At 44.6% G+C, this 24,770-nt stretch overlaps 5 non-coding genes across 5 annotated transcripts; 2 read left to right on the top strand and 3 right to left on the bottom strand.

The window, feature by feature from the left end:
- Window positions 1-7,312: 7,312 nt before the first annotated feature.
- On the bottom strand, window positions 7,313-7,394 carry trnal-uag (transfer RNA leucine (anticodon UAG)). The gene has a single exon. It is a non-coding gene; the product is annotated as a tRNA-Leu (tRNA).
- A 10,938-nt stretch (window positions 7,395-18,332) lies between these two features.
- trnac-gca (transfer RNA cysteine (anticodon GCA)) lies at window positions 18,333-18,404 on the top strand. Its single transcript has one exon. It is a non-coding gene; the product is annotated as a tRNA-Cys (tRNA).
- Window positions 18,405-19,041: 637 nt separating this feature from the next.
- On the bottom strand, window positions 19,042-19,115 carry trnan-guu (transfer RNA asparagine (anticodon GUU)). The gene has a single exon. It is a non-coding gene; the product is annotated as a tRNA-Asn (tRNA).
- Window positions 19,116-20,364: 1,249 nt separating this feature from the next.
- Window positions 20,365-20,437, bottom strand: trnat-ugu (transfer RNA threonine (anticodon UGU)). The gene has a single exon. It is a non-coding gene; the product is annotated as a tRNA-Thr (tRNA).
- Window positions 20,438-24,369: 3,932 nt separating this feature from the next.
- Window positions 24,370-24,442, top strand: trnak-cuu (transfer RNA lysine (anticodon CUU)). Its single transcript has one exon. It is a non-coding gene; the product is annotated as a tRNA-Lys (tRNA).
- Window positions 24,443-24,770: the final 328 nt, after the last annotated feature.

Raw genomic sequence — 24,770 nt, 5'->3', positions numbered from 1 at the left:
TACCCGCAAAGGTAGCACGGAACACGAGCTGAACACAGAACACTCACTCGCCCCAAAATTGCTGGACGACACACTATCCCAAAAGGCCACGAAAAGCACACGAAGGACAGTGAGAACAACTCTCCCTTCCCTTGATGAAGCGTAAGGAAGCTGCGAAACCGGTCGGGATGCAAGCTAAATAAGCAAGATTAAACCCCAGTTGGGTCTCTACTGGGGAGGAAAGGTAAGAATGGCCAGACACCATCCACAGCCAGCCTTGGAAGTGGGACGAATGGGAGCTAAATGGACCTCAGCTGGACCTGGTCTTGACACCCTACAGCCCTCGGGTGAGTGAACTTTCCACATCCACACAAAAATAAAGACTCTCGGATCGTGCCCTGGACACGGTCCGCGGATTGACATACGTTCACCTTAATCAATGGGGCTAATCCAAAACACATAGGGACCTAAAAGAACGGTAGAAATAATCGACTCGGCGAAGTGTAAACCACTAAAACAAAATATAAATCTGTATTTCTTTCCAGTAAGATATAAAATGCAGGACACAATGGCCACATGGCGACTCTGTACAATCCACGGGCAGATCTCGGAAAAATATCAATCATTAAGTATTCAATCACCCGAATCAATAGGACAAACCTGGACACAGGATAGCTTGTCCCAACTAACAAACGGGCTCTCCCTTAAACATGCGAATGTCTATATTCTTTGAATCACCTTGAACAATGGAACGAACCCTGGTCACAGAGTAACAGACAATAACTGACAAATGAAAGTCTCCGAAGAAGGGCAACAACTAACCCACTGGATCAAAGAACAAAGAACAAAGTACAAAGAACAGTACAGCACAGGAAACAGGCCCCTCGGCCCTCCAAGCCTGCGCCGCTCCCTGGTCCAACTGGACCAATCGTTTGTATCCCTCCATTCCCAGGCTGCTCATGTGACTATCCAGGTAAGTCTTGAACGATGTCAGCGTGCCTGCCTCCACCACCCTACTTGGCAGCGCATTCCAGGCCCCCACCACCCTCTGTGTAAAAAACATCCCTCTGAGACTTTAAAATAATAAAATACATGTGAAATCATTAATTTATGGGCCCGGACGGTGGCACAGTGGTAAGCAGTGCTGTCTCACGGCGTCAGAGACCCGGCTTGACTTGGACCATTAAGCAGAGTTTGCACGTTCTCCCCGTGTCTGCGTGAGTTTCCTCCAGGTGCTCCGGTTTCCTCCCACACTCCAAAGATGTGTATGTTATGTGGATTGTCCGTGATAAATTCTCCCTCAGTGTACCCGTTCACAGTAACTTAATTGCATCGTTAATGTAAGCCTATTGGGACACTAATTAAAATAAATAAACGGTCACAGAAGTAATTTTTGGACTGCCAAACGTTCTTGCCTCATGACAAACCCATAAACCACCCAAATAAACGAGGATGCCCCTAGACTCCCTCGCTCCGCCAACCAATGCCTCCACACCAATCCGACACATACCACCCGAATCCACACAACACCATCCTGCCCACCACAACATAAAACACTCAGAAATAAAAGGTCACTCCATCCCAAGTGGTCCGGGAGCCCCCTCACCCCGTCCACCCTTGGAGACACACACGGGAGGCGAAAGTGTCAAGGCATGGGAAGACAACAAACCACCCTTCAAACCACAACATAACCACCAATTTTCTGATCAGGAAAGCCCCAAGAATTCCCCCCACAACCTCCTGAGCTGCCCTCAGAAGCCCAGCTGCTACCACCAAACCACCCCCCCCCACCCCCCCCCCGTCCGTCTGCCCAGAAAGCAAAAAGCAGAGTCTCACTCAGCAACAGACACAAAACCTCCCCAGCCAGGAAAGCCACAAAAAACTCTCCAGCGCACACATTACCTTAAGATTTACGCCAAACCCACAGAAACACAGAAACCCCAAACTCACCGTCCCCTCCCCCAACACACACGACCTCAACAACTACCTCCCCCCAACCACCTAAAATACGGCAGAACTCGACCATCACTCTGTCTTCCTCCTCTCCCCCCACAACCCCATCTTAATTCCAGTCACACGAGATTTTAATTGCATTTGACTGCGTTATTTTAAACACTTTGTCGGCGTCGCCATTCACAACTAACAAGAGTAATCATATTCATTTTTAAAAAAGGAAAAGGTCCAGGAGACAAGAATACAATAAGCCAAAATATAAGGGCAAGGGATCACAAGGGGCATCAAGGATTGGACGTGGGCTGAAAGCAAAATGGCAAAAAACAAAGAAAAGGGGACATGTCCTTTCTCTGTCCGACTCCAAAAACCTAACCGATGGTTTCCTTCAATCCACAGGAACCACGACTCTCATCGCCCTAATATTTGTTTAAATTGTGAACGATAACTCAGTGGGTGACATCGGTAGGGAGACTCCCTGCCCTCTGTGTCTTTTCTGACACTGTGGCACATTAGGTAGCATTGCTGGCTCACAGCGCATTGGTGCAGAATTCAATACGGGTCACTGTCTGTGTGGAGTTTGCACATTCCCCCCGTGTCTGCGTGTGTGGAGAGAAACCGAGCTCCCAGCGCACAATGCAAAGGTGTGCGGGTTAGGTTGATTGACCATGTTGCATTGCCCGCAGTGGCAGGGAGCAAACAGGGAACATATGTGGAGTTACGGGGATAGGGCCTGTGTGGGATTGTTGTTGGTGCAGACTTGATGGGCCGAATAGCTTCCTTCTGTACTGTAAGGCTATCTATGTTTCTGCCACTGAGCTCTTGGTATTCTGAGCAATCGTCCTCTGGGGCTGATGCAATGACGCCAGGAGAGTTATTCGCTGCATCGTCTGCAACGTGATTATGGTGGAATTTGGTGAATTTCTCTCAGTGTACCACGTTCTGAGGATTTTGATTAAAATGCCCTTGAGTAAAAACAATCAGCGGCTTCAGCAAAGAAAAGCAAGATCCCACCAAGATCTAAACTTGAATCGCTGGATTCAGAGTCCAGAGTTCTGGCCATTACAACACAGAACCCAGAAGCCAGCTGCAAGTGGTCACTCAAAGCACGTGACCCCTTTCATTCAATGTGGCAGCAACAGCAGGAAGGTCAAATCCTTTAAGCGGCCATTTGCAGCCGGCTCCAATGTTGGAGGTTCTCTGGTCCAATGGTGAGCACTCTGAACCAGACTGATCCTTGCTTTTCTTTGACGTTGCTGAGGATTGATTTGAATCTTAGAAACCCAACAAGCACAGAAAGAGGCCATTTGGCCTATCGAGTCTGCACCGACCACAATCCCACCCAGGCCCTACCCCCACATCCCTACATATTTACCCACTAATCCCTCTATCCTACGCATCGCGCGACACTAAGGGCAATTTTAGCATTGCCAATCAACCTAACCCGCATATCTTTGGAATGTGGGAGGAAACCAGACTACCCGTAGGAAATCCACGCAGACACGAGGAGAATGTGTAAACTCCACACAGACAGTGACCCAAGCCGGGAATCGAACCCAGGTCTCTGGAGCTGTGAAGCAGCATTGCTAACCACTGTGCTACCGTGCCGCCCCATTTGTTGATGGACATTTCGTTTAAATTTCTCACAAAGCAGGAATGCGGACGACAATTTTGTCAGCCTGTTCAGCTGCTATTACAATGCACACTGCTGAGCCTCTGGCGACAGATGCCTGCAACATCAGTGTTTTTTTTTCATCTTTTCGCGACTCTTTAATTCTTTTGTTGAAAGAAAGGGGCAGTTGGTGTCACACAACCACAACCATTGGGCTGGAGTCCGGCAATTATTGATCAATTGTGTGAGTTTCTCTCTCTCTCTGTGTGTGTGTGCGTGTGTGTGTGTGTGTGTTTGTGTTTGTGTGCCTGTGCATAGGTGCGTTTTGGGAGACCAGAGTGTCTTATATCAGAGTGCTGTCGGTTCCATGGTGTAACGTTTCACACTCTGGACATTCGCCATCCGGACAATTGTTTAAATTGGGACAGGTGGGTGACTGAATGGCACCCGTAGGTGGACCCCTGTCCGCTGTGGCTTTTCTGCCTCTCAGCGCTTTTTATTCTGGAGCAACCGTCCTCTGGGCCTGATGCAATGACGTCATTCGTTGTATCATCTGCAAAGTGATTGCTGTGGAATTTGCCGAAATTACCTGTGTTTAGATTCCGACTTTCTGGGAATTTTAAATAAAAGTCCCTTCAGCAAAATCATTATCGGCTTCGGTAAAGGAAGGCAAGGTTCCATCGAGATTTAAGCTCGGATCAACGCATTCAGAGTGCTCACCATTACAACATCGATCCAGGAACATGGCCACCAGCTCCAAATGAGGACACACACATAGTTTGACCTCTTTCATTCAATTACCCGTTTTATCCACCTGTCGTGCGACATTCAGGGACCGCTATACATGCTCACCAATGCCCCTCTGAGATTCCCAGGGTCCTGCGTTTATCATATATTCCCTTGCCTTGTTTGCCCTGCCGGAGCACATCACCTCACACTGATCCGGATCGAATTCCATTGGCAATAGACCAGCCTATCTGACCAGGTCATCGATATCCTTCTGTGAACCAAGATTACCTGCGCCCTATCTACCACCTCGCAAATGTTTGTATCAAATGCTAATTTATTGCTCAAGCCTCGAACATTCAAATCGAAATCACTCATGCAAACCGCAGATGCAAGAACACTGATCCCTTGGGGCCCTCAGGAGACATACTCTTCCACTCTGAAAACCTGTCACAACCATCACCGTCTGCTCCCTGCCATAAGAGGTCACAAGATATCGGAGCAGAATTAGGCCATTCGGCCCATCGAATCCACTCCGCCATTCAATCATGGAGGATATGGTCCTCATCCGCATTTTCCTGCCTTCTCCCCAGAACCCTTCAACCAATTAAACATCTGTCTCATTCCTCCTTAAATTTACTCACTGTCCCAGCATCCACTGCACTTTGGGTTAGCGAAGTCCACAGGTTCAAAACCCTTTGGGAGAAGTAGTTCCTCCTCAACTCAGTTTAAATTTGCTACCCCTCATCCTAAGTCCATGACATCTCGTCTTAGAATGCCCCAACAGCCGAAGCATTCGTTCCACGTCTACCTTATCCATGCCTTTTATCATCTTGTACACCTCAATTTGATCTCCCCTCATTCTTCTCAATTCCAGAGAGTATAGGCCTAAACTGTTCAATCTCTCTGCATGCGACAAACACTTCATCTCTGGAATCAATCTTGTGAACCTCCTCTGAACTGCCTCCAATGCCACGACATCTTTCCTCAAATAAGCGGAACAAAACTGCGTACAATACTTCAGGCGCGGCCTCACCAATACCTTGTGTAGTTGCAGCAATACTTCCTTGTCTTTATATTCTATGCCTTTAGCTACAACTGCCAACATTCCTCTCGCTTTATTTGTCTGCTGTCAGCATGGCAGATTCCTGTGACTCATGAACGAAGACACCCAGATCCCTCTGCACCGGAGTATCCCAAAGTCTCTCTCCATTTAGATAATAAGTCGTCTTCCCATTTTTCTGATCAAAATGCATGATTTCACACTTATTCACCTTAAACTCCAGCTGCCACATTTTCACCCACTCTCCTAACCTACTTTTTTCATTAGTAAGTTTCTTATTTCCTCCTTGCAACTTACTGTCCCGCCTATTTTTGAGTCATCTGCAAATTTGGCGATGTTGCCTTCATTTCGAGTTTATTCAGGAGGAACATCTCATTCAGTATGTGAATGTTCCGACGAAAGAGGGGGAGAAACTTGATCTCCTCTTGGGAAAAAAGGAAGAGCAGGTGACACAAGGAGAGTTAGGGGTCACTTTGGGACGAGTGACCATAATTCCATTAGTTTTAAGAGAGCTATGGAGAACAATAGGTCTGGCCCAAAAGTTAAAATTCTAAATTGGGACAAGGCCAATATTAATGTTATCAGACAGGAACTTTCAAAAGTTAAGTGGGGAATTTGCTGGCAGGCAAAGAGGCGTCTGGTAAGTGGGAGGCTTTCAACAGTCTGTTAACCAGGTATCAGGACAAGCACATTCCTCTTAGCGTGAAGGGCAAGGCTGGTAGAACGAGGGAATGCTGGATAACTGGCGATATTGAGGCCCTGGTCAAGAAGAAGAATGAGATAAATGTCATACACCGGCAGCTGGGATCAAATGGATCCTTGAAGAATATAGAGGGTGTAGAAACACTAGGTTAAAGTCCAATCAGTTTACGTGGTCGCATGAGCTTTCGGAGTACTGCTCCTTCATCAGGTGAGTGGAGAGTTGGGTTTAGAAACAGGGCATAGAAAGACACAGACTCAATTGCAAGATAATGGTTGGAATGCGTGTCTTAACAGCGAATCAAGTCTTTACAGGTACAGACAATGCGAGTGGAGAGGGGGACAATGAAAGGTTAAAGCAGTGTGAATTGGCTCACGCCAGGCCAGTTGGTAGGGTATTGCAAGACCAGGTCAAATGGTGGGGGTTACAAGTCGTGTGACATGAACGCAAGGTCCCGGTTGAGGCCGTTCTCATGTATGGAATTTGGCTGTCAGTTTCTGCTCAGCGATTCTGCGTTGTCGTGCGTCTTGAAGGCCGCCTTGGAGACCGCTTACCCGAAGATCGGTGGTTGAATGTCCTTGACTGCTTAAGTGTTCCCCGACAGGAAGGGAATACTCTTACCGGGTGATTGTCGAGCGGTGTCCATTCATCTGTTGTCGTAGCGTCTGCATGGTCTCGGCGATGTACCATGCTTCAGGATATCCTTTCCTGCAGCGTATGAGGTAGACAACGTTGGCCGAGTTGCATGTGTATGTATCGTCCAGCTGGTGGATTCTGTTCTCACGTGTGATGGTGGCATCCGGGTCGATGATCCAACACATCTTGCAGAGGTTGCTGTGGCAGGGTTGTGTGGTGTCGTGGTCGCTGTTCTCTTGAAGGCTGGGTAGTTTTCTGCGAACAATGGTCTGTTTAAGGTTGCTCTGTTTTTTGAAGGCAAGTAGGGGGCGTGGGGAAGGCCTTCGCGTGATATTCGTCTTCATCGATTGTACGCTGACGGCTCCGAAGAAGATGTCATAGCTTCTCCACTCCTAAGATGTCTTGGCTTCTGCACTCTGGGGACGTACTGGAGGAGGAAGGGCACTCTGAGGGCTGTGTCCCGTACTTGTCTTCTGAGGAGGTCGGTGCGTGTTTTTGCTGTGGCGTGTCGGAACTGTCGATCGATTAGTCAAGCGCAATATCCTGTTCTCACAAGGGCGTCTGTCAAAAACGACACCGCACAGATTCCGACGTTCAACCCGAGCTGTTGGACTTCAGCTCCAAGGACAAAAACTTGCATCAACTCTGGCAGCGGTGGGACTCGAACCCACGCCTCGAGAGAGACTGGAGCCTAAATCCAGCGCCTTAGACCGCTCGGCCACGCTACCACACAGGAAGGTGTGCTAATCATGTCGTTCCATTGCATTAATACTGAAATATATCAAAACCTGTGGAGTTGGGATGGGCCATGACGAAATCGTAACCGAATCAGATGATCCTGAAATGTGTAGCAAACAAAAATCATCTCCAGTCAGAAACACAATGAGCTGCAGCGAAGGGCCGGCTCCATTTAAACTGTCCTTAACCTCGTCTGTCTCCCAGAAAGGACAATATGGCTTCCTGTTGAATTTGCTCAGGGTCTTCACTTGAGAAAGGACAGGACACAAGGCGAGACTGGGATTTGTGCGTTCTGCCGGGAAATAACTGATATTTGTTCTCACGCATTGGAAGAGAGCAATAAATCTTCATTTCCTGACCTGCAATCAAAACAGCAGTGAAAGTTTCAAACTCTAACCACAAACCAACAGATTACAGCTTGTTTTACAATTTGCTCTGCCCACGATCCTTTTGTTATTTTAGTTTCCACGCCAGACCACTTGCACCACGAACTTCTGCAAAATGGCACCTTCTGTTTCAACACCAGAGAAGTGTTCAGCCAATTACAGGAATACTTCCACGACAGTTATCGCGTTCACCTCCCACGGCATGAAACTGGTAGAATTTTTTTTCCAAATCATTTTCACTGCAGACTGAGGGAACAGTTCTATTATTCATGCATTTGCAAATTTTAATTAGTCTGAAGGGCTTCTCGTGCATTTTCTAGTTGTGAAGTCAGGGTCACTCATTGAAAAGGGCAGAAGGTAAGGTTCGGCACAGAAAACGAGGGAGGATGTATTATTTGACACAAGGAATGATAGACAAGGCAACATTGAGCTGGTGATGGGGGAACTCGGGTGTTCCAATGGTGCAAAGTCATCGTTTTCACGGCCATGGTCTCGATGGCAGGTGACAAATGTGGAAATAAGTTGAGTATTTTTTTAAAATGAGAAACCTGTCGATAATGTGACGGAAGAGGAGGAAGAGAATGGCTAAAATGACGATGATCCGCTGATTGGGGAAGTCATTGTCAGCTTCACTGCTGGTCAAGTGGTTTGGAATCGGCACGTTCATCACTATGGACTGGATTCAATCCCCAGCCAGAGGGTAACTCGTTTGTATTGCTGTGTGAACTGACACCATGAAAAGGAATTCCGCATTGAATGAAACCAGATCTGGCAGCGTCCGTGGAGAGAGAAACAAAGTTAATCTTCCAGCTGGATCTTTCATCAAAGCTGGAAAAGTCGGAAATGTAACAGATGGAAAACAACTGCTTGGCTGTGATTCCAAAATATTGTGAGGGGCTTGAGGGGCTAAATGTTCTATCCAAAATCTCAATCATATTCTAACCCATTGCCGGTATTATTCTGAGCAATAGTTACCTTCGACTGTTAGCGGAGCCGCATGGTCTTAATTACTAAATTTAAGTTTCAATATCTGAATTGCTGTGGATTCAAATCCCACCACTGCCGAAAAGTGCAGCTCGTTTGTCTTTTCAGCGAATGGCATTCTGTAAGAACGAAAAAGGAGGGATGAAAGGTGCAGCGTGACCTTCTAGAACAGAAGGTTCTCTACAGCAACTTTTGTTGCTGTCACTATTCAATGATTTAATATGAGTGACACGAACACATTGACACCGGTTGCAGTGGTGGCCAAGCGGCTCAGGCGGTGGATTTGAAATTATTGTTTTCTCACGGAGATTTGAACCTCACCCAATGCGCTGCTCAGCATTCATTCCTTTCGATGACTGCAGAATTATTATTCTTTCAATGGAATCAAAATCTTTCAAATATTCCCATCTGTTTTTCCTGCTTCACTTCGCATTCCTTCATTTCTGTTCATCAGCTAGAAATCACCAAAACCCCAGCCAGAAATGGAACAAAACTGAACCCAGTTGGTGACATCATTGATCTATGGGTGTTTGTGTCTTGTCAGCCCTCTGTCACTCTCGGTGTCTGTGTGTGTTCCTCTGTGCATCAATGTGATTCAGTTCCCAGAGGGGGTGAAGACATTTTTTAACATCACAAACTGCGTTCACTTATTGATATACGTCAGTGGCAAATGGTAGAGAATAACAACATGTTTGAAAGTTGCGAGAAAGATTGACTGGTACAGGCTTTTTTTGACTGGCTATTGCTTATTGACTCAGTCGCCGTGTGTTGCACAGCAGAGGATGATTGAAATTTTCACTGATCAGCATTTAAACAGACAGTGGATTCACTCGGTGTGATGTTGCATTCCAGTTCTATATCTACAACTACAGCATCAATTTCTACCAGTTACTGTGAATCCCATATTTCTAATCGATTGGAAATATACAACAGCATGAGGGGGTAGAGGGGGTCTATTTGGGGGCAGGGCGGGGAGAGGGTCGGTGGAAACAAGCTCTCAGCATGTACACTGTCAAACAGTCTCGTCTGTTAGAGGAGGTCTATTTGGCGCAGGATGCTCTCAAACCTCCTCCCTTTCAGTTGGCAGCAACTTTCCTGAACAATTTTCCAACAGAAATCCTGCGGCAGTTTAAATTCAGCGTTTCACTGCCTGGATCCCATTCAATTCCCATTCTCGATGCTGTGCTAATTGCTGTAACTCGCAATCAGTTACTGGTTTGCAAAGAGTCATATTGGACTCGGAAACTTAATTCTATATCTTGCTCCACATTTGTTGCAAGCCCTGTTGAGAACTTACAGCACTTTCTGCTTTTATTATAAAATGAATAATAGGAGAAGAAGCAGACCACTCAGTCCATCGGGATTGTTCCGCTATTCAATACCATCTTAATCGATCTTGGGCTACAACTCAGTTTTTCCACCATCTCCCCTTATCGCTGAATTCCCCAAGAGACCAGAAACTTGTTCATCCAACCTTAAATGTACTCGATGATGGGGCGTACATAACTGTCAGGTACAGAGAATGCCAAAGATTCTCAGCCCTTTGAGTAAAGTAATTTCTCCTTATCTTAGCCCGAAATGATCAGCCCCTTATCTGTTCCACAGTGGGTTAGATTCCCCGACCAGCAGAAAAAAAACAATCTCCCATCAAACCTACTCAGAGCTGTGTCGGTTTAATGAGATCGCCTCTTATTCTTCTAAACTCCAGAGAATTTCATCACAGGACAACTCCCTCACCCCAGGGAGCAATCTGGTGAATCTTCTCTTTACCGTTTCCAATGCAAGCACGTCCCTTTGACTATCACACCTGCACAGAATATTCAACATGTGGTCCCAACCAGCCCTGTGCAACAGCAGAAACACCTCGTTATTCTTGGACTCCAGTCTGCCGGCAATAAAGACCAAAATGTAATTCCACTTCCAATTACCTGCTGCACCTACATGCGAGCTGAATGCATTCCTTGTACCAACGAATCTATTCTATTCTTAATATCAACATTTACATTTTCAACTCATCAAATATATCCTGCTCTTTCTATTTTTTTATGAAGAAGAATAACTTCTCGTTTTTCAAGTTTGCACCTGATCTGCTCCTTCACTCAGAAAAGCTCTCTGTTTCATCTCGCAGTCTGTTGGATTCCACCCCACAGCTTCTATCAACTAAGCTTGGTCGACAGCGAGAGTTGAAGGCACGATCCCTGGTTGACCAAGACCAGGGCTCTATCCACTCAGCTACGGAGCCAAGCGCTGCAAGTTTTATACATTGCGTGTAGTATTATCAGTGGATTGAGGAGCAGCATAGGGATTGAGGTCGGAGATTTTTAATCTGGTGGAGATTTTGATTTGGTGGAGAGCAGGAAATTAAAAGAGGCAACTTGAAAATGACATGATTTGACATGTGTGCTCTGTGTGTATCTGACATGTATGTTGTGCTTGTTATGTGATTCTTCTTCAGAGTTTATCGTTAGTGTTACATGGATTCATAGAGTCATAGAGGTTTACAGCATGTAAATAGACCCTTCGGCCCAACTTGTCCTTGCCGCCTTTTTTTTAAACCCCTAACCTAATCCCAATTGCCCGCATTTGGCCCATATCCCTCGATACCAATCGTACGCATGTGACCATCTAAATGCCTTTTAAAATACAAAATTGTACCCGCCTCTCCTACTGCATCTGGCAGCTTGTTCCAGACACTCACCACCCTCTGTATGAAAAAATTGGCCCACTGGAGGCTTTTGTATCTCTCCCCTTTCACCTTAAACCTATGCCCTCTAGTTTTAGACTCCCCTACCTTTGGGAAAATATATTGACTATCTAGTTGATCTGTGCCCCTCATTATTTTATAGACCTCTATAAGATCACCCCTCAGCCTCCTATGCTCCAGAGAAAAAAGTCGCAGTCTATCCAGCCTCTCCTTATAACTTAATCCATCAAGTCCCGGTAGCATCCTGGACTTGCATCTCTGACTTTTCCAACTCCGATGCAAGTTCATCCAGCTGGAAGATTTAGATATTGCTCCCTTCACAAACGCTATGAGGCGGGTTTTCATTAAATGAAGATTGGACAAAAAGTTATTCACTCTGTGACTGGGAATTGAAACGACGTCACGGCGCCGATTCTGGTCACTAGACCCTCAGAGACGCTGATGTGAGAGATTTGCAATGAGTTGATCATCTCTGTACCCAATGCTTCATTTCCAATAACTTTCATTAAAAATACGGAATGACGGGAGGCGTCCATGACAGGATTTGAGCCTCAGTTAGAAAATCCCAATCTACCCCTGGGCCGGGACTGCAGTCTCAATGTTTGCAACCCTGTGGTTATATCAGCAGATAGCCATTCAGCCTGTGTTCCCGTTTGTATTCTCTGTCGGAGCAACTCAATTCCTTCCAGTTTTGACAAAGGGTGATCTGGACTAGAAACGTCAGCTTTCTTCTCTCATAACTGATGCTGCCAGACTTGCTGACATTTTCCAGCATTTTCCCGTTTTGTTTCCGATTCCAGCATCGACAATAATTTGCTCCACTCCTTCCACATGCGCTTCTTTACCTCAACAACTGTTTACATTGGTCAGTGTCTCCGCTTTCTTCCTGCCAAAAACGACACGGCACAAACTCCTGCATTCAATCTGAACTGCTGGATTTCAGCTGCAGGGACCAAAACTCAAGCCCACTCGAGCAATGGCGGGATTTGAACCCACAGCTTATACAGAAACTGGACCTAACTACGGGTTTAAACTGCTCCGCCACGCTACCCCGTAACGATCCTGCTCTTTACTGAAAGCGTTACTGAAATTCAGTAGCAGCAAAGGAGCTGAGAAAGGCCATCAGTCGGTTTGAGCCTGCTCCTTCACTGAATCAATTCATCCTGAACTGTGGAACAAACAGAAATCACATCCAGTCAGAAACAGAATCAGCTGCAGTGAAGGACCGGCACCATTTAAACTGCCTTAACCTTGTCTGATTCCCAATATCCTGCCAGATATGACATGAAAACCTCCTGTTGAATTTGCTCAGTCTTCACCTCAGGACACGAGGAAAGATTGTGTTTTATATGTTCCACCAGGCAATACCTGACATTTGTTTTTATGGTTTGGATGAGAGCAACAAATCTTCATTTCCTGACCTGTAATCTGAAAAGCAGTGAAAGTGTCAAACTCTAAACATCAGACCAACCTATTTTACAGTTTTTTCTTATCCACGCTGCTTTTGTTATTTTAATTTTCGCGCCAGATCACATTCACCACAAGCAAGACTCTGCCGCAAAATGGCACCTTCTGTTTGCACCACATTGATATATTCAGTCCATTACAACAGGCAACAGGCATTCCACGCACAGTTATTACTTTCGCTTCCGACGGTTCAAAACTGGACAGAAACCTTTTCAAATATTGTCGTTGCAGAGTGAGGGAAAGGTTTAATAATTCAGTGTGAACGCTAAAATCTGACCGATTTACTATCCAGATGTTAGCTTACATCACCATCTCTATCGTCAGCGCTTTGCAGCGCATCACTATCTTTCTGCTACTATATTTGTTCTTGACCTGTTGCAAATGTGACCTTTCCAGCTGTGATGTAGACATGCAAAGCTCACTCGGTTGATTTTAGGAGATCTGCTTTTATTTTTAATAGTTTGCCGAGAGCAAAATATAATCGTTTCCTGAGCGGGAATTGAAACCAAACAACACTGGGGTGGTACTGAACACAACCCACTGGACATCCAGGGTCACGGGTGAAATGTGTTTTTCAAATTGACTTACGAAACATCTCTTAATATGTCCAGTTTGGATGGAACATGGACTGCTTCAGCTAATGATAACACCGATTGAGTTCGCTGGGACATGAATTCGACAGTGAGGTAAAATAGTCCCACAACATGCTGAAGTGATCGGGGTATATAAAATTCTAAAATAATTGATAGATTGAACGTTGACGAAATGTTTCTTCTCATGGGGCAATGGAGAACAACAGGTCAAATATGTAGGTTGAGAGGCGGTAGATTTAAAACTGAGATGAGGAGGAACTGCTTCTCGCAGAGGGTCGTGAATTTGTTGAATTCATTGCCCCATAGCGCGGTGGAGTCTGAATCATTAAATGATTTCAAGAAAGCGACAGATATATTCCTAATAATAACAGGGACGAGGGGATATTGGAACAGGTAGGGAGGTGGACTTGAGAACAGGGAGAGATCAGTCATGAACTGATTGCATGACGGTTCAGGCTCGAAGCACTGAATTTGCCCACTTCTGCTCCTAATTCTATTTCCTAAGTGCAACTTTCAATTTTCAAAACCCACCAACTCATCACTGTGGCTCCAATGTAATCTACGTACATTACATCCACAGGTTCCCCTTCATCCACAACGCAACTGCGTCCTGTAAATGACTTGGGAATGGCCCCATTCTGTGGTGTAATTACTTTAAAATTCTTTTTTTCCCTCATTTAAGCTCTCCTGATTTACACCCGGCCAGAGGTCTCCCCTCTTGTTATGCTGCTGGATAACACTTGTTTAAAACCTCCTAATTTCTTACCATGCCCCGTAGTAATCATAGATTATGGAGCTAAAATATGAGATTTGTTTTCCTATGTACTCAAGCTGTCTGACTTTCTGAGTTTTTCGAGCATTTTCACCTTTCACTGCAGAAATCTGTGCAGCTTTGAATGGCAATGGAAATATTTTCATTGAACAACTTCCCCAGCAGCGGCTCGTTGGACGAGGGGTATGATTCGGGCTGAGGGTGTTAACATCACCAACATGCGAGATATCCCGGGTTCAAAGGCCGAGCGAGAGTTCTCAATCAGCTGTCGTTTCGTATTGGACAAGTCAAAGGTTTTGTAAATGCATTTGCAGTGCAAACGGTGGGATTGGTTTTCGTGGGATTTGGTTTGAGAACCTGAGCACACAGTGCAGGCAATCTATCAACACAACACCCACACAAGGAAATCAAGACATTAAAAGGTGAATATGCTTGTGGCCACTCACTTGATCTCTGGTCATCAGTTTAGAGGACCCCATGTTTGTTGGTTCAGGCAGCTGGCTGTGTGTATATTGTTATTCATTCATGGGTTGTTGATGTGTACCTCACTCGCTATTTCTGTTTTTCATTGTCTCTATATATCTCCTTCAGAATCTGTCAGTGTCTCTGACTGTGTTTTTATTACGTTGACCGATTTTGATCCTTGCTGTCTTCATTCATTCGCTGTCTCTGTGCATCCGAGGTTCACTGAATTAATTTCTGCGTTTCTCCTGGGAGGAGAGATTCAGTGGGATGAGTCTGTTCGCTCTGGAGTTTAGAATAATCAGAGGTGATCTTATTGAAAAGTCTGAAAGTAGGAAACAGTTTGACAGTGTACATGCTGAGAGGCTGTTCCCCCCACCCCTGGCTAGTTTATTATGAACAAAAAAATGTGAATTTTGTAAGAGGAGTTTGGAATGTTTGGGAGAGGTGAAGCTGAGCATTGGAAGATGTGAATGATGTAATTGATGATTGAGAGGAAGGGATAGGAACCTTGGGGATTCTGCAGGTCGATTCATTGTAAACTTTGAAATCAGAGCAAGCATAGACACCAGTTGGAAAAACAATATTTGTCTCCATGCATTTTAGGTTATGGAAACCAACCTGATCCATGTGCCTGGCGAGCTCAGTCGGTAGAGCATAAGACTCTTAATCACAGCTCCGTGGGTTCGAGCCCCACGTTGGGCGTCATCGTTTTAAACTTTGCCCCATTCTTGGGTGAATTCCCGATCTCTGTTCCTCGAGAAGCATCACCGCTCAAACTGAGTCTTTCTCCTTTCTGCGTTGTTTATCTCAGAGTTGTGGGTTTGTGACTGAAAACTGCCTGCAGTTCACTGGAAGGCGGGACTTCAGCGCTGAACTCAGCGAGAGGTTTTGTTCTCATTTATTGTGAGATTCAAACCCAGATCGGCGCGATTGTGTCAGTGGGAACAATAATCATCTCCATTGTAATTCAATCACTCCAGCCTTCCATCCGATCAAAAGACCGTCTGTTCTTTCCTCCTCTCCCTCTCTATTTTCCTTGATTCTGTACGTGTTTGTAAACCATTAAATCACCAATTTCTTCCAGTGAGGGTCAAAGATCAGCAACCTGAATCATTCACTCTCTTTCCCTCCCCACAGAAGTTGTGTGCTTCTAACATTTCCTGTTTTGAGGTGGGATTTGCAGCAACTACAATACCTTGCTTGGGATCACAGTGGATCACTTTTCTCTGACTGAACCTTACCTGTTTGAACAGTTAAAGGGCTGAGGTTTTAAATAATGAGACAGCAGAATATGTCACCCTATTTCACATGAAATGAAACAAAATGAGAATTAATCATTTCATAAAATGCTGCGAATGCAATATATATTTCATTATCAATGCCAGCATTTGTTGTCCACCCCTATTTCCCACTGAACTGCGTATTTTGCTGGGCCATTTCAGAGGGCAGTTAAGAGTCAATCACATTGCCTTGGGTTTGGAGTCCAATGGATACCAGAAATGGGGAAGAATGGCAGATTTCCTTCTGCAAAAGGTCCAGATGAGTTTTCATGACAATCAGAAAACAAGCTGCATTACTGAGACTAACTTTCACTTCCGTTTCAGTTCTAGACTGTGGTGGGATCGGGACCTGTGAGCCTGAGCCACGGGATTCATGCTCCACTGATTTTACCACTACGTCACCATCATCCCCGAAGGGTATAAGTGTAAATCCTTCACATGGAACAAACCGCTTAATTTCACATTGAAAACAAAGATTTAAAGCAGTGTACTGTAGAAATCGGCGTCAGAGACTCAGGATACCTGGGAATTGATGAGATATCGATTGCGTTCATTCAAAGGCAGAAAAATGTGGTGAATCCTCAGTGTGAGTGATGAAGGAGCTGCGATCCGAAAGCTAGAGATTCCAAATAAACCTGTTGCACTTTTAGCTGGTGAGAATTCTTACTGGGCACTGAAGGGCATTTGATTTACAATTCGCAAAAAGATGATTTTTATAAAATTAACAGCTTTCATCAAATCGCACTGCAATCACATTGCAGACGGTGCAGTGAGTTCCTCTCCTGGCCTCATTGCATCAGCTCCAGAGGACGATTGCTCAAGAACACAAAAAGCTCAGCGATAAAGATGTAGTTACACAGACTCGATAGACAAGAGCTGATGCAAAGAGGGATAGCAGCAAGCACACTTGCTTCATTCATCAAGGATTACCGTAGAGCACGAGACCTTTCTCCTAAACCACACACGCACGCACACACCCGCCTGCCCGCCCACCCGCACGCACCCACGCACGCACGCACCCAGCCGCACGCACACGCACACTTGCTCAATAATGCTCAGGACACTTCAATTTCCTTGTTGGTCTAGTCGTTAGAATTCGCCGCCTTCAATGCCATGGTCTGGGTTCGATTCCCGGTTAGGGAATGATGATTCATTCTCTCGTGCAACACATGAATTAAGGAGAGTGGGTATTGCTTCCTGATTCAAAACGGGAGCGATACTTGTGGCAGGTTGAACAGCAGGGAGGACAAATTTGCCACAATCCACAATCCTGTCAATTACCCACAACAATTAATATTTACATTACGAAGTCTCACAACACGCGATCAATTTGGAATCAAGAGCTTTCGGGGCGCTGATAAAATAAAGCAAATTTATTTTATTATTGGAGCAATTGAACCAGTTAGACTTTAACATGATGCTCTGAGTCTTCTTATTCTGCCCATCCCAGTCCAACGCCCGTATCTCGACATCATATTTACATTGCAATTGCTGGCACCTCCTGTCAAAATGAGTGAGCTACCTTCTGCTGCATTAAATTTCACTGCAGCTCACCACATTCAAAGAGTAATGTTTGTTATAAACCTTATTGCAGTAAATCTGTTGAAAAGATTCAGCTTATCACAGCTCCGCTTTCATCACACTGGAAGCTAATGTGAAAATATGAACAATTTCAAAGCTGAACAACGTGCACAAGATTGGAAGGTGAGTGCAACCGTGAGTAATTGGCACTGTGCATAATCCTGTACTCAGTTTCTGGGAGAATCAGGAAGATGAAATTCTGGTGTTCCAGTGGTTAGGATTCGGCGCTTTCAGAGTCATAGATCGGCTTCGATATGCTAAGATTTAAAGTTTTTCATAATCCGTTCAACAAACCTGAATTGCTTCCTGATCGAAAACAGCTCTGTCAGAAGCAGTGCAGTTAGATCTATAATTCTGTGTCTGAATTGGAAATGTCACACGGGCAACAGTTTAAGAATAAACACAGATAGTGAAAGGCCGTGATAGGCTGCAAAGCGCTGCCAATAGAGATGGGGATACAAATCTGTATGACAATGGGGTAGATTTTATCGATTAGGTTGACACAAATATCTCCTCGACCTGGATCCAAATCTCAGCCAAATCACAAGAAAACATCTCGCTAACTTAAACACTAAGCTTTCCGACTTCACTCAGAAACCAGTAACTCTGAGACAAAGCGGGATGCAGTCTGACCACTCGATCCCCCTCCACACTTAATAAGAATATGCTGGATCCCGTGAACCAGCTTGCGATTGAGGGGGTGTAGCTCAGCGGTAGCGCATTTGACTGCAGATCAAGAGGTCCTCGGTTCAAATCCGAATGCCTCCTTCCTTGTCGAGCTGATACTATTTTTTCAATTGGAACTGTCTTCCATTGGCTGCACAGCGCTTTGTGACGTCCAGCAACCGGGAAAGGCGCGACATAAATACAAGTCGGTCTTTCATTAATTATCTTTAATCCCAATCCTTTGGTTACTGACCCTCGTCAGTGGAAACAGTGTGTCCCTATCTGCTCTATCAAACAGCCCTTTCCCATGTGAACTATCTGCTCTCAATCTCAGGACTTTGCAATTATAAAAACAGCATTCTGGTGAAAGTTTAACTCAGTCCTCATTACACTGATCTTTGCCGACTTGCTGTGTATTTTCCTTATTGAACACATTTCAGGTTGCGACAGACAGATTCCTGAGAAATCTGAGAAAGAAGGGGAGTGTGCAGGAAAATGGAAACCCAAGATCAAACATGGGTTAAAGTTTCGAGTTCAGTTATTGAGTTTAATAATATTTGAAATATATAAATTGTTACAAATAATATGTTGGAGATAAATGTTCAATAAACTAACGTCGGCTAACAGTAGAGGCAGAAACACACGATAAGTTTTTTTTTAGTGTTGCCCAAGGACTCAGTGACACTCAAAAACCGAGAGACAATGAAAGCAGATGGAGAGGAAAAAAAAGTGAAAGCCCCGTCCCTGGATGGTCTCGAACCATCAACCTTTCAGTTAACAGCCGAACGCGCTAACCAATTGCGCCACAGAGACTGACGAAAATGACGCTTACATGGCATCCTAAATCAGGGTGACAGCGTGTTGGCTGCAAGTTAGACGCCAATTCAATTTTCACCAAACCTGACACAGAAAGACCAAATGGTGGCATCGTTTACAAATCTAAACATGTATATTTTATTATTTTACCCCACAGTGTTGTTGTGGTGTAATGGTTCATCCCTTCTAACATGGAAAACGACCGTTTGATAGAGCAGGGAGGGACAGACTGTTCCCACTGACTGGGCTCAGTAACAGAGGACGAGGATTGAAGATCATGAAATATTTGCATTTATATAGAACCTATCCCGACCAGCGGACGTCACAAAGCACTTTCCAGTCAATGAAGGGCAGTACCTTAATTAACATGTTTTACTTGTTTCCTTAAAGTTCTTGGTTATTTGAATAAAATAGCTTCTTATGGCTGATCTTGGAGTACAACTCAGTTTTTCACCAGCTCCCCATATCCCTGAATTCCCCGAGAGGCCAGAAACCTGTCTATCCCAACCTTAAATATATTCGATGATGGAGCTTCCATAACTGTCTGGCATAGGGAATTTCAAAGATTCACAACCATTTCAGTGAAGTAATTTCGCCTTATCATAGGCCGAAATGATCAGCCCATTTTCCTGAGACTGTACTGCCGTGGGTTAGATTTCCCGACAAGCAGAAGAAATCTCTCAGCCTCCACCCTGTCAAACCCAATCAGACTTGTGTAGGTTTAATGAAATCGCCTCTCATTCCTCCAAACTCCAGAGACTTTCAGCCCAATTTACTCAGCCTCTCATCATACGACAACTCCCTCATCCCAGGGATCATCTGCTGAACCTTATCTGCACCGTTTCCAATGCAAATAAACCCTTTATTAAATGTGAATATCATATCGGCACAGAATATTCAACACGTGGTCTCAACAAAACTCTGTGCAACTGCAGCAACACCTCGTTATACTTGGACTCCAGTCTGCCGTCAATAAAGACTAAATTGCAAGTTTCCTTCCAATCATTGCCTGCACCTACATGCCAGCTTTATGCAGTCCTTGTCCAAACGCATCTATTCTATTCTCAATATCGACACTAACCTTTTTTAGCTCTTCAAATATGTCCTGCTCTTTCGATTTTTTTTACGAAGAAGGACATATCTTTTCGCTTTCCAAAATCACACCCGATCTGAACCTCGACTTATCTCTTCACTTTTAGACTCCCTTCCCTTTTCCGACAGCTTCTATCAGCTAAACTTTGCCCGTAGGCTCCAGCGAGAATTGAACTCGCGACCCCTGGTTTACAAGACCAGTGCTCTACCCACTGAGCTATGGAGCCAAATGCTACAAGGAGCTGTCACTAAGTGCAGCATTATCCGTGGATTGAGGACCAGGATGGGGTTCGAGGACGGAGATTTTTGATGAATGTGGAAATGTCTGAGGTGGAGAGCCGGAAGTTAAAAGACAGAAGTTGAAAGTGACATGATTTGACATGTGTATTGTGTATGTACTTGACATGTATGTTGTGTGTGACATGTGGTTCTTCTTCAGAGTTTATCGTTAATGTAACATCTCTGATTTTTCCAGCTCTGATACAAGTTCATCCAGCTGGAAGATTTAGCTTGTTGTTCCCTTCACGGACGCTGTTTTTATTGAATGAAGAAATGAACAAAAATTTATTCACTCCGAGACTGGGAATCGAAACCGCGTCACGGCGCCGACGCTGATCACTAGACACTCAGTGACGCTGATGTGACAAATATGGAGTGAGTTGATCATCTCTGCACCCATTGCTTCATTTCCAATAACTTTCAATTAAAAAAAAGTCACAATGAGGAATGACGGGAAGCGCACATGATAGGATTTGAACCTCAGTTAGAAAATCCCAATCCATCCCCTGGGCCGGGACTGCAGTCTCAATGTTTGCAATCCTGCTGTTTATTTCGACAGACAGCCATTCAACCGGTGTTCCCGTTTATATTCTCCATCGGAGCAGCTCCACTCCTCCCAGCTTTGACAAAGGGTCATCTGGTCTCGAAATGTCAGCTTTCTTCACTCCTTACAGATGCTGCCAGACCTGGTGAGATTTTCCAGCATTTTCTCTTTTTGTTTCCGATTCCAGAATCCACGATAATTTGCTCCAGTCCTTCCACAATCGTTCCTTTACCTCAACACCTGTTCACATTGCTCTGTCGCTCCTCTTTCTTCATGCCAAAAACGACACGGCACAAACTCTTGCATTCAATCTGAAATGCTGGACTTCAACTGCAGGGACCAAAACTCAAACCCATTCTGGCAGTGGCTGCAGTCGAACACAACAACTCCGTAGAGACTGGACCTTCAGCCACTGGCTTAGATTACTCGGCTACGTTACCACGTAAGCAGCTGTGTCCTTTACTGGTATCGTTATTGAAATTAGCAGCAATGGAGCTGCGACAGTCCATCAGTCGGCTTGAGCCTGCTCCTTTACTGAATCAATTGATCCTGAACTCTGTAACAAGCAGGAATCACATCCAGTCAGAAACAGAATGAGCTGCAGTGAAGGACCACATCATTTAAACTGCCCTTAACCTTGTCTGGTTCCCACTATCCTGCCAGAAATGACAAGAAAAAACCTCCTGTTGAATTTGCTCAGTCTTCACTTCAGGACACGAAGCGAGATTGTGTTTTATATGTTCCACAAGGCAATAACTGACATCTGTTTTTACGGTTTGGATAAGAGCAACAAATCTCCATTACCTGACCACCAATCGAAACAGCAGTGAAAGTGTCAAACTCTGACCACCAGACCAGCTGCTTGTAGCCTGTTTTACAACTTGCTTTACACACACTGCATGTGTTGCTTTATTTTTCGCGCCAGGCCAGACTACATTCACCACAAGCAAGTCTCTGTTGCAATATGGAACCTTCTGTTTCCATCCCAGTGATACATTCAATCAGTGACAACATACAACAGACATTCCACTTACAGTTATTAATTCCACTTCCGACTGTTTGAAACGAGAGAGAACCTTTTCCAAATATTTTCGTTGCAGAGTGAGGGAAAAGTTGAATAATTCAGTGTGAATGCCAAAATCTGACCTTTTTACCATCCAGATGTTACCTAACATCACCAACTCAATTGTCAGCGCTTTGCAGCCTATCACTATCTTTCTGCTACTGTGTTTGTTCTTGACCTGTTGCACATGTGACGTTTCCAGCTGTGATGTAGACTTGCAAAACTCACTCGGCTGATATTAGTAGATCTACTTTCGATCAGATAGTAAATCACGTTATTTTTCAATAGTTTGCTGACAGCTATAAATAATCGTTCTCTCAGCGGGAATTGAAAACAAACAACACTGGGGAGTACTGAATACAACCCACTGGACTCCCAGGGCCACGGGTGAACTGTGTTTTTCAAAATGACTTACCATATATCCCTTAATGTGCCCAGTTTGGGTGGAACATAAGTGACTGCTTCATCTAATGACAACACCAATTGTGCTTGCTGGGACATGAAATCGACAGTGAGGTCAAATAGTCCCACAAGATGCTGAAGTGATCGTGGTATATAAAATTCTAAATAGGATTGAAGAAAGTGAAATCTTTTTCTTATGCGGAATCGGGAACACCATGTCAAATGTATATGTTGAGAGGTGGTAGATTTAAAACTGAGATGAGGAGCTTCTCACTGAGGGTCGTGAATTTGTGGAATGCATTGCAGTATAGCACGGTTGAGTCTGAATCATTAAATGATTTCAAGAAAGAGACAGATATATTCCTGATAATTAAAGGGATGAGGGGATATTGGAACAGGTAGGGAGGTGGATTTGAGAACAGGGAGAGATCAGTCATGAACTGATTGCATGATGGTTCAGGCTCGAAGCGCTGAATTTGCCCACTTCTGCTCCTAATTCTATGTTCCTAAGTGTAAATTTCAATTTTTCAAACCCACCAACTCATCAATGTGGCTCCAATGTAATCTACATACATTACATCCACAGGTTTCCCCTTCATCCACACCACAACTGAGTCCTGTAAGGGGCTGAGGAATGGCCCCACTCTGTGGTTTAATTACTTTAAATTTCTTTGTTTCCCTCATTTAATCTCTCCTGATTTACACCCGGCAAGAGGCCTCAAACCCTCCTGTTATGCGGCTGGATAACACTTGTTTAAAACTTCCTACATTTCTAAAAATTCCCAGTTGTTCCCAATGAAAGGTTATGGAGCTAAAATATCAGATTTGTTTTCCTGTGCACACAAGCTGTCTGGCTTTCTGAGTTTTTCCAGCATTTTCACCTTTCACTGCAGAAGTCTGAGCAGCTTTGGATGTCAATGGAAATATTTTCATTGAACAACATCCTCAGCAGCGGCTCGTTGGACGAGGGGCATGACTCGGGCCTGGGGAGTAAGCATCTACAAACGTGTGAGCGTTCTCGGGTTCACATGCCGGACTCGATCCCTCAATCAGCTGTTGTTTCGTATTGGACAAGTCATAGGTTTTATAAATGTATTTTCAGTGCAAACGTTGGGATTAGTTTACGTGGGATTTGGTTTGAGAACCTGAGCACACAGTGCAGGCAATCTATCAACACAACACTCACACAAGAAAATCAAGACATTAAAAGGTGAATATGCTTGTGGCCATTCACTTTATCTCTGTTCACCAGTTTAGAGGACCCCATGTTTGTTGGTAGAGACAGCTGGCTGTGTGATTATTGTTATTCATTCGTGGGTTGTGGATGTCTACCCCACTCGCTATTTCTGTTTTTCATTGTCTCTATATCTTTCCCTCAGACTCACTGACGATGTTTTTATTACGTTGACATCTTTTGCTCCTTGCTCTGTCCATTATTTCGCTGTCTGTGTGTAACCGAGGTTCACTGGATTGATTTCTGCGTTTCTCTTGCGAGGAGAGAATCAGTGGGATTAGTCTGTTCGCTCTGGAGTTAAGAATAATCAGAGGTGATCTTATTGAAAAGTCTGAAGCTGGGAAACAGTTTGACAGTGCAAATGTTGGGTTCCCTCCACCCCGGCTAAATTATTAAGAACAAAGAAAAATAAGGAGAATGATGTAAGAGGAGTTTGGAATATTTGGGAGAGGTGAAGCTAAGAATTGGAAGATGTGAATAATGTAATTAATGATTCAGAGGAATGGATAGGAAATTTGGGGATTCTGTCGGTGGATTCATTGTAAACTTTGAAATCAGAACATGCTGAAGACACCAGATGGAAAACCCGTATTTGTCTCCATGCATTTTAGGTTATGGAAATGATTTGACTGCATGTGCCCGGCTAGCTCAGTCGGTAGAGCATGAGACTCTTAATCTTAGGGTCGTGGGTTCGAGCTCCACGTTGGGCAGCACTGTTTTTAAACTTTGCCTCATTCCTGGGTGAATTCCAGATCTCCGTTCCTCCAGAAGTGTCACCGCTCAAACTGAATCTTTCTCCTTTCTGCGTTGTTTATCTCACAGTTGTGGGTTTCTGACTGAAAACTGCCTCCAGTTCACTGGAAGGCGGGGAGTTTCGCCCTGAACTCAGCGAGAGGTTTTGATCTCATTTATTATGAGATTTAAACCCAGATCAGCGAGATTGTGTCAGTGGGAACAATAATCAGCTTCACTGTAATTCAATCACTCCAGCCTTCCATCCGATCAAAAGACCGCTTGTTCTTTCCTCCTCTTCCTCTC

Source organism: Mustelus asterias, unplaced genomic scaffold (assembly GCF_964213995.1).
Source record: "Mustelus asterias unplaced genomic scaffold, sMusAst1.hap1.1 HAP1_SCAFFOLD_85, whole genome shotgun sequence".
In the NCBI taxonomy this organism is placed as follows: domain Eukaryota; kingdom Metazoa; phylum Chordata; class Chondrichthyes; order Carcharhiniformes; family Triakidae; genus Mustelus; species Mustelus asterias.
Note: the sequence above shows the minus strand (reverse complement) of the source record. Positions and strands in the feature narration are given on the sequence as shown.